The 7500-nt window shown below is 44.0% G+C and overlaps 1 protein-coding gene across 1 annotated transcript in view; it reads left to right on the forward strand.

The window, feature by feature from the left end:
• The window catches only part of LOC307240933 (uncharacterized protein), a 39141-nt gene that overhangs the window by 488 nt on the left and 31153 nt on the right, over positions 1 to 7500 (forward strand). The gene's annotated exons all lie outside the window — the stretch shown is intronic.

Here is a 7500-nt window from a genome sequence, read left to right on the forward strand (position 1 = left end):
GGGGACAGCACCAGTAGTGCTGATGAGGTTGAATATTGAGGGGGATATTGATTGATGAATTGACTGTGTAGTTATGTCGGACGCTGACCCTGGTCCATGTCGGAATGAGTGTTTTCTCCGTGCTTCCATCAACTCCACCCCAAAAACCCACTGGCAACACCTTGATCTTCCTCGCAGATATGGCGGGAGTTGCAGTGGTTTGGGATTTTTTTTGCCGCTAAGCCGGGTTAACATCACAGGACAAGAAGAAAAGGGATGACGAAACATTTAGATTTGAATTAAAAAAAAACCCCACGTATATCTATTTTTGGCTGGTTTCTGCTCGGCTGCGGGACCTCCTCACCTGTGAATGGATTAAAAGGCTCTGCTGCTGTGCTGCTGCCTGGGTGTGTGTGTGTGTGTGGGTGTGGGAGCATGACTTTGTACTGCAGGCGTTGCATGTGGATGAATGAAATCCCACTTACTATGCAGAGAGGGGTTCCCGCCCCCAGTGTGCGTGTGCCTGTGTGTGTGTGTGTGTGTGTGTGTGTGTGTGTCGTACTCCACCTCATTACATTCATTGTGTTAACTTACGCAGGAGGGGTGGGGAACAACTGGTTATACAGGGGGCACTTTGACAGACGAGAAGCTTTTTGGGCCATTTCCTCACTTCATTATCCTGGCACACAAACCCCGCTTCAGCATTACGCAATCACACATTAAGGTGCCCACCCCCCACCCCTACCCTCCTCCTCCTCCTCCTCCTCCTCCTCCCCCTCCTCCTCCTCCTCACCAAGTCACCAAGTGGATTTCGTGGGAGAGGTGCTTCGCTCTCGACGCTCCGCAAAAAAAAAATCTTCACAACTCAGGCTCCAGCTTCGGTTGTTGTTGTTTTTTTTTTTTTTTTTTTTACCATTAAACCCGAGTGATTCTGTTTACCGCGCCCACGCAGAACCAGTGGAGAGGGCGGACCCCCGAGTCTAGTCCTTGTCGCTCTGTCAACCGGTGCACAACCCCCCCCCCCCCCCCCCCCAAAAAAAAAACAACTCCCGCTGTCTCCCCTTCAAGGCCCATGTGGCCTTGGTCCAGGGGGCGCTTGATGTTCTCCGTGTTACGTGGACAGGGAGGCACCAGGGGCGGCGCCGCTGGGGGTTAAAGAACAGTCAGCTGTTCCCCACCGGCTGGCAAACGATTCCTCCTGATCCACCCGAAGGCGACAGGACTGGAGCACTCACTCCCCTCCCTCCCTCCCTCCCTCCCTCCATCCATCCATCCGTCGCTCCATCCTTCCCTTCGCCCGCTATCCCATACACACCCTTTCTGCTTCTGCTTCCACTCCCCAGGGTTCACTCACACACCTTGAGCTGGGGTTTTTTTTTTTTGCTCTCCCCCCCCCCCTCTCTCTATCTCCTTCTATTGCTTTCACCCACTCACCCTTTCACGTCTGACAGCCTCTATCTGTCGCAACACAAGTGTTGATACACACACACACACGCCTGCGCACGCACACACACACACACACACACACACACACACACACACACACACACACACACACACACACCCAGGCCCCCAGACACACACACACACACACACACACACACACACACACACACACAAACACACACACACACACACACACACACAAGATACATTTATAGGTAGTTTATAGAGCAGTGTCGTCATCAAGGAAAAAACTTTCAAAACAAGATTGGTTGGGATTGTGTAGACTTAAAAGTGCACTATAACGGTTTTGAATGAATGAGAATAAATCAGGAGATGCATATGAAATATTTAAAAATGTCAAAAACAACATTAAGGCCTTCTTATGAGGATATTAAATTAATTATGAGGACGAAATTATGAAATCATTTATGAGATTACGAGGAAACTAAACGGGCACCTGACGATCCCAATGTCCCATTAATACCGGTGTGTTCAGGTGTGTTGTCCTTTTAAAGGTGCAGTGTATAGAATTTGTGGAACCGGGCAGAAATGGAATATAATAGTCATAAGTATCCATGAAAATAAGAATTGTTGCGTTTTCGTTACCTTGGAATGAGCTGTATTTTAAATCTGAATAGGTATGCTTCACGGAGGCCGCCATGTTGCACTGCCATGTTCCTTCTATGCTGGCTCTAGAGAGGGCGTTTCGTGAGATTCTACACACTGCACCTTAAAACTACATATGCACACACACACACACACACACACACACACACACACACACACTGCGTGTCTTTAAACGACCTGTATAGGCGCTGTCAGGTTTTGAGGGATCAGGGAGTCGACTCTGCAAGACGTGATTGTGCTGTTTCTGAGTTTCTCTGTGTTTATGAATCTTTTTTTCTCAGCGTGTAATATCTCGGGAGTAGGGGTCCACGGACCAGGCTGGTGACCAGGGCAGATGCCTGAGTCCGGGCCCGCAGAGTAGAGACCCCGGCCCAGCCCCTGCCACCCGGCATTAGCACCACAGATCCATGACCAAAGGGCTGAGGGCTCAGAAAGCCACTGTCTGTATAAATCGCTCTCAATTATTAATGCCGTGCATATAGGGGCCAGTGGAGGCTCCGCAGAGGCCGAAGGGAGCAAACGAGAGGATAAGAGGAAGGAACGGCTGGAAGAAAGAAAGAAAGAAAGATAGACGTTGAAACAAAGTCGTTTAGATTCACTGAAATGTGTCAAAATAAAACGAATAACCAAAGGGATTCATTGAAAAGGGGTCGATCAGTGAACTGAGCCGAGGCGAGAGAGAGAGATAGAGAGAGAGAGAGAGAAAATAAATTTGAGCGATCTTTTTGAAGCACTTGCCTTTTCTCTCTTCCACTTCTGTGTCCGCCCGGTAAACCAAAACCGAGTTAATGTCACATAGGCACAACAGAAATAAAATCAGCCTGGCAATAAAAAAAAATTAAAAACAAAAACAAAAAAATCTGTGAATTCATCACTGGTAGGAAGGAGTGGGGCTTGAAATCCGAGGATATTCTCCTCCCAGTGAGATACATCAAAAATATAACTTTGACAAGTTTAATCACGTCGAGTCTGGTGTGGTGTTACTTTCTGCCCCCGACGAATGACTTCATGGAATTCTCACACGACTTAACTCCCCCGTACTGCTTCTCATACACTTCCTGGTTTCCGCTCGTATATTCAACATTTCGATGCGTTTGAGCTGGGTGATTTAACTCCATTATTGACAATGAGCAGTGAAAACAGTAATCAGGAATAGAACAACATCTTGGTGTTTGGTGCATTTCAGTTGGAAATTAAGAAAATCCATAAGCATTGATTAAGGCATAAATGATGGAGGCGTCGTTTGTGCATGGGCTTCTGTCTGTTGCATAACAGTGAATACACTCCCCGTGATAATGTCCATTTCCAACGGCAGTGATTTTGATGCATTATCCCCGTGTTACTGTATGTCCAATGGAATCATAATCATTGGATCGTTAGTGCAGCCAGACTCTGAGCTAATATGTTTGCTCAAAATATTGTACAATGCTAATGGACTGCAGCCCGTCTCCCATTTCGTTCGCAGCCACTTTGTAGAGAAAGAGCCGATACTCCCCCCACGCTGTTTGTTGCCCTCATAGAGTCGAAAAATTATATTAATATTCATGTTTGCCTTACATACCCTTCAGTGCTTTTTTATTGAATTAACAAGTTTGGCGCCCCCGTTCCCGACAAATCCTTCCTAGAGAAAAATTATTTGGAAGAAATGGATCCTGTTGGAAAATAATTTCCCTGTCCCTGTAAAGCAATTGTGTGTCGCGCCGCAGAGCAGCTTGTTATTAACCACCCAGACAAATTTGAATGATTAAAAAAAAATTACGTATAAAAAAAAAAGTATGTACGTATATGTATGTGACAAATAATCCCTTGAACTTGAACTTGAACTTGAACTAGGTATGTGCAATCAAAATCGTGGAGAGAAAAAAAGGGCAGTTCCCTCTCTTCTGAGACTCTGGGGGGCGTGTAAGCGGAAGACCCTTGAAACCACGCCCAGTCACCCTCACTGTATTAAACGTGTACATTGGAGTGACTTCACTGTTTAAATGTCCTGCTTTACGTTTAGCCGACGCACGGCGGAGCGGAGGTGCCTTTCACTCCGAGCGCTCAACCTGGTGTTTGCATAGCGTTAGGGGGAGGGCCGTGGGAAGTAGGGTTGAAAAATAACAATATGTTTTTCAGAAGCTTTATTCACTAGGGAAAGAAAATCCTGATGGTTAGAGGATTAGAATGCCTCAGTGGGTGTATCCGCGACAGCAATGAATAACATATCAGTTATGTTATAATATTTATAATATAATATAATATTGTATTATATTATATAATTATAATGTCATTATATATATAGCATTAACATTTCGTTGACATCGACAATATAGAGTGAATATTTTTTGACAAAAACCTCGATATCAGTAATTTTAAGGGGTGTCACGATCCTCGAAATCCACGATTCCAAGGTCACAAATCGATTCGATTTTTCGATCCAAACGTACGTTTTCTTTTTTTTCCCAGCACCGACGGCTGTGCCGTCGTTAAGCCGCGGGACCCCCCGAATCGTCTGCGAAGTTGACATTTTCAAGCACTCAAAGTGAGAAAGTACCGTTAGTAGTTTTTATCTCATTTTTAACGTTTCAAACAGGCTATTTTGGAAAACAGTAAAGGTTTTAGAACGTTTTGAATAGGCCATTCCAAATTTTTTTTTTTTTCTATTTTACTGTTGCCACGTAGCCAGTCAGTCGTTTAGCTGCCACAATTTAAAAACTCTAGTTCGTATTGTGTTTAAACAGCATAACTGGACGGTAAATTCCAATAAATAAAAGACCGGAATGCGTTTTTCCGCCGGTGTGCTTTGAGAATAACCTGCTTGTGATTTCAAAGTGCGAAAATCAAACGCTCATTTCCATCGATTTTCGATTTTGAATCGTCATCGCGACACCCCGAGTTATCTGACCATATTTTGGGGTGACTATCGTTGCTTTCATAAGATTATTTACACTATAACTATTTCAGAAAAAAATCATTATTAATGTGGATATCGTAACCAGGCAGGTAGAGGCTGTATAGAACAGTCCACAAAGTTCAGAAAATAGCATTACTTTACAGATTACACTTAACTACATCGCAAAATTAGTTATTAATCGTCTAAATCGTGAAGTGTGTGTTATGTTTGTGAGTTATTTTTTGCATTATTCTTCATGACACCATTGTACTGAGATTATCGGCGGGAATATAGAAAAACACATTTCTCTATCCTCCCGGTGCCTCCATGCCGGTGGAAACACGCAGGTTGTGTCCCGCCGAGCGGGTTTAACCTTTCCTGAGCGGCTGCTGCTCATCGATCCCTGCGGCTGTCGCTCTGGTGCGGGCGACGGCCGATAACGCCCCACGCCCAAAGGGAACCAGGACACCCCGCGTGTATTTATTCATTAATGGCCGGTCCACTGCGCAGCTTCTCCAAAGCAAAGTGTTAACCGCTGTTAACTCCCTTAGCTGTTGGAGGGAAGAAAATTTGGATTTTTTAATTTTTTTTATTTTATTTTTATTTTTTGTGTGTTTTAACATAGCGGGATAGTCTGAGAACCTGTTTAATTATGTACTTTGTTGTAATATATAATGCTGGGAATTAACATTTTATACCTTCATAATACTGACTCAATTGAAATGTTTGAATAGATTGCTTTTGATCATTTTTATGATTCATTATTTTTGAGAATTTCATTTTTACTCCGTATTTCCAGTCTGAAAAAAAGACAAAAATGGTATATTCAAAAATATAATTAAGTTACAGATAATGGAGTTATGGAATGGGTTTAGGTTTTAAATTATGTCCCCTCCCATAGTAATACATGTTAAACATATTGATACGTCTGTAACATGGGTTGACAACACGTTGATAGCACAATCATACAGAAAGTATGTGCGAGCGGGGCGGGGCAGATCCTGTATTGATTGGTTTTGTAAGAGAATCCTCGGTCGTCGCGCTGCTTAATAAGAATTGCTTGAGTGGAGCAGATCACATCAGCTGAGACTCTGCTCGCCGCGAAACCAAAACACTGGCAACCGGGGGCCGAATCCATGTACACCAAGGGTTAAAAGTTGCGCCGTCCACACAAAACTGCACTGCCTATACTTTCTATAGCGTACACAATTCTATAGGATCCTTTAGGATTCCAATTGAAAGATTCTCTGTAATGTTATAGGAAATCATAAAACATCCGATGGGATTCCTAAAGAAAGATTCTATACAAAATGATTGGTAATATTATACAAAATCCTACAGCATCCGATCGGATTGCTGCATACAGATATTATATACAAGACAATCGAAATGTCATAAAAAATCCTATGGATTTTGAGACGGCCTCCAGCATTTTCTGTGAAATTTTGAGCTATTTAATGTTTTATTTATTTATTTATTTATTTATTTTTTGATGGCACTTACGGCTGCGTTAAATCACTTTTTAGTGTCACCGCCCCCCCGCCCCCCCCTTTTTTTTTTCTTTCATTTCCAAATTTCAAGCTCCCACTGAAACAATAATTGGCAAAAAAAAAAGCGGTATGAGATTATCCAAGCTGGCACGCCCACTCAGTGTGAAATTGAACCATTCCTTCATGGTTTGAATTCTCCGCCTTGAAACCTTTATTTGGGCGGTTGCTGTGTTGATGTTGGTGCTATCTGGTAGTGTTGCTGAGATCAGCTTCATTTATCCCTGGCAGTCTGCCGGCCGTGGGGATAATGACCTGTCATGCTCAGTAAGTGACCACAGCTTCACCCTCCGTTGGGGGAAGAGTGTCCTTTAAGGTCTGGAAACAGCACTTTACTTGTAGGATAACACATCATCATGGCATTCTCCAAGAGAGAGACAAGGGATTCTCCTCCAGTTAATTAAATGTCACGTCTTTGTCTGTCTTAGCTGAATCCAGACGAGAAGGTCAATACCAATTTCATCGCCGTGGCGTCCAGAACCGGGCTGCGAAACGAGAGAAATGGTTGTTTTCTTTTTGGATTGAGTCGTGGGCTGCCAGGTATGAACCGCCACGCCTTGTCGCCAGAGCTTCAACGTCAACGGAACTCGGGAGACCGAAGAGCCGGCGTGGAGCTCCGCAGCTTCTCGTCCGCATCCGGGCGAGAAAGACGGAAACAAAAAAAAAGCTTGTTCCTCAAAGAATCGAGCGGAGCGCTCTCACATACAAAGGTCACGTGACATTTCGCGTTGATGCAGCCCAAGCAGTTTAAAGCTAAATTCACACCTGAGGCACGCTGCGATGGAAGCGTATTTTAACCTCCCAATCTGGAACTCCCACCGTCTCGCCGTCATTTTATCTTTATTTCTTATTCTTTCGAATGTTTGTGAACTTGTGACGGCGTGACAGCGCTGCGGTTTTCTGTTTTGCGGCAGCCTTTTTTTTTTTTTTTTTTTTTTTTTCTCACCACGCACAGCCAACTTGTCTATCTACGCGGTAATCAAGTCAAAAACTCGGCTCCCCGAAAAAAACCCCCCCAAAAAAAAC

The sequence above is a fragment of the Zeus faber genome (assembly GCF_960531495.2).
Source record: "Zeus faber genome assembly, chromosome: 15".
Lineage (NCBI taxonomy): Eukaryota > Metazoa > Chordata > Actinopteri > Zeiformes > Zeidae > Zeus > Zeus faber.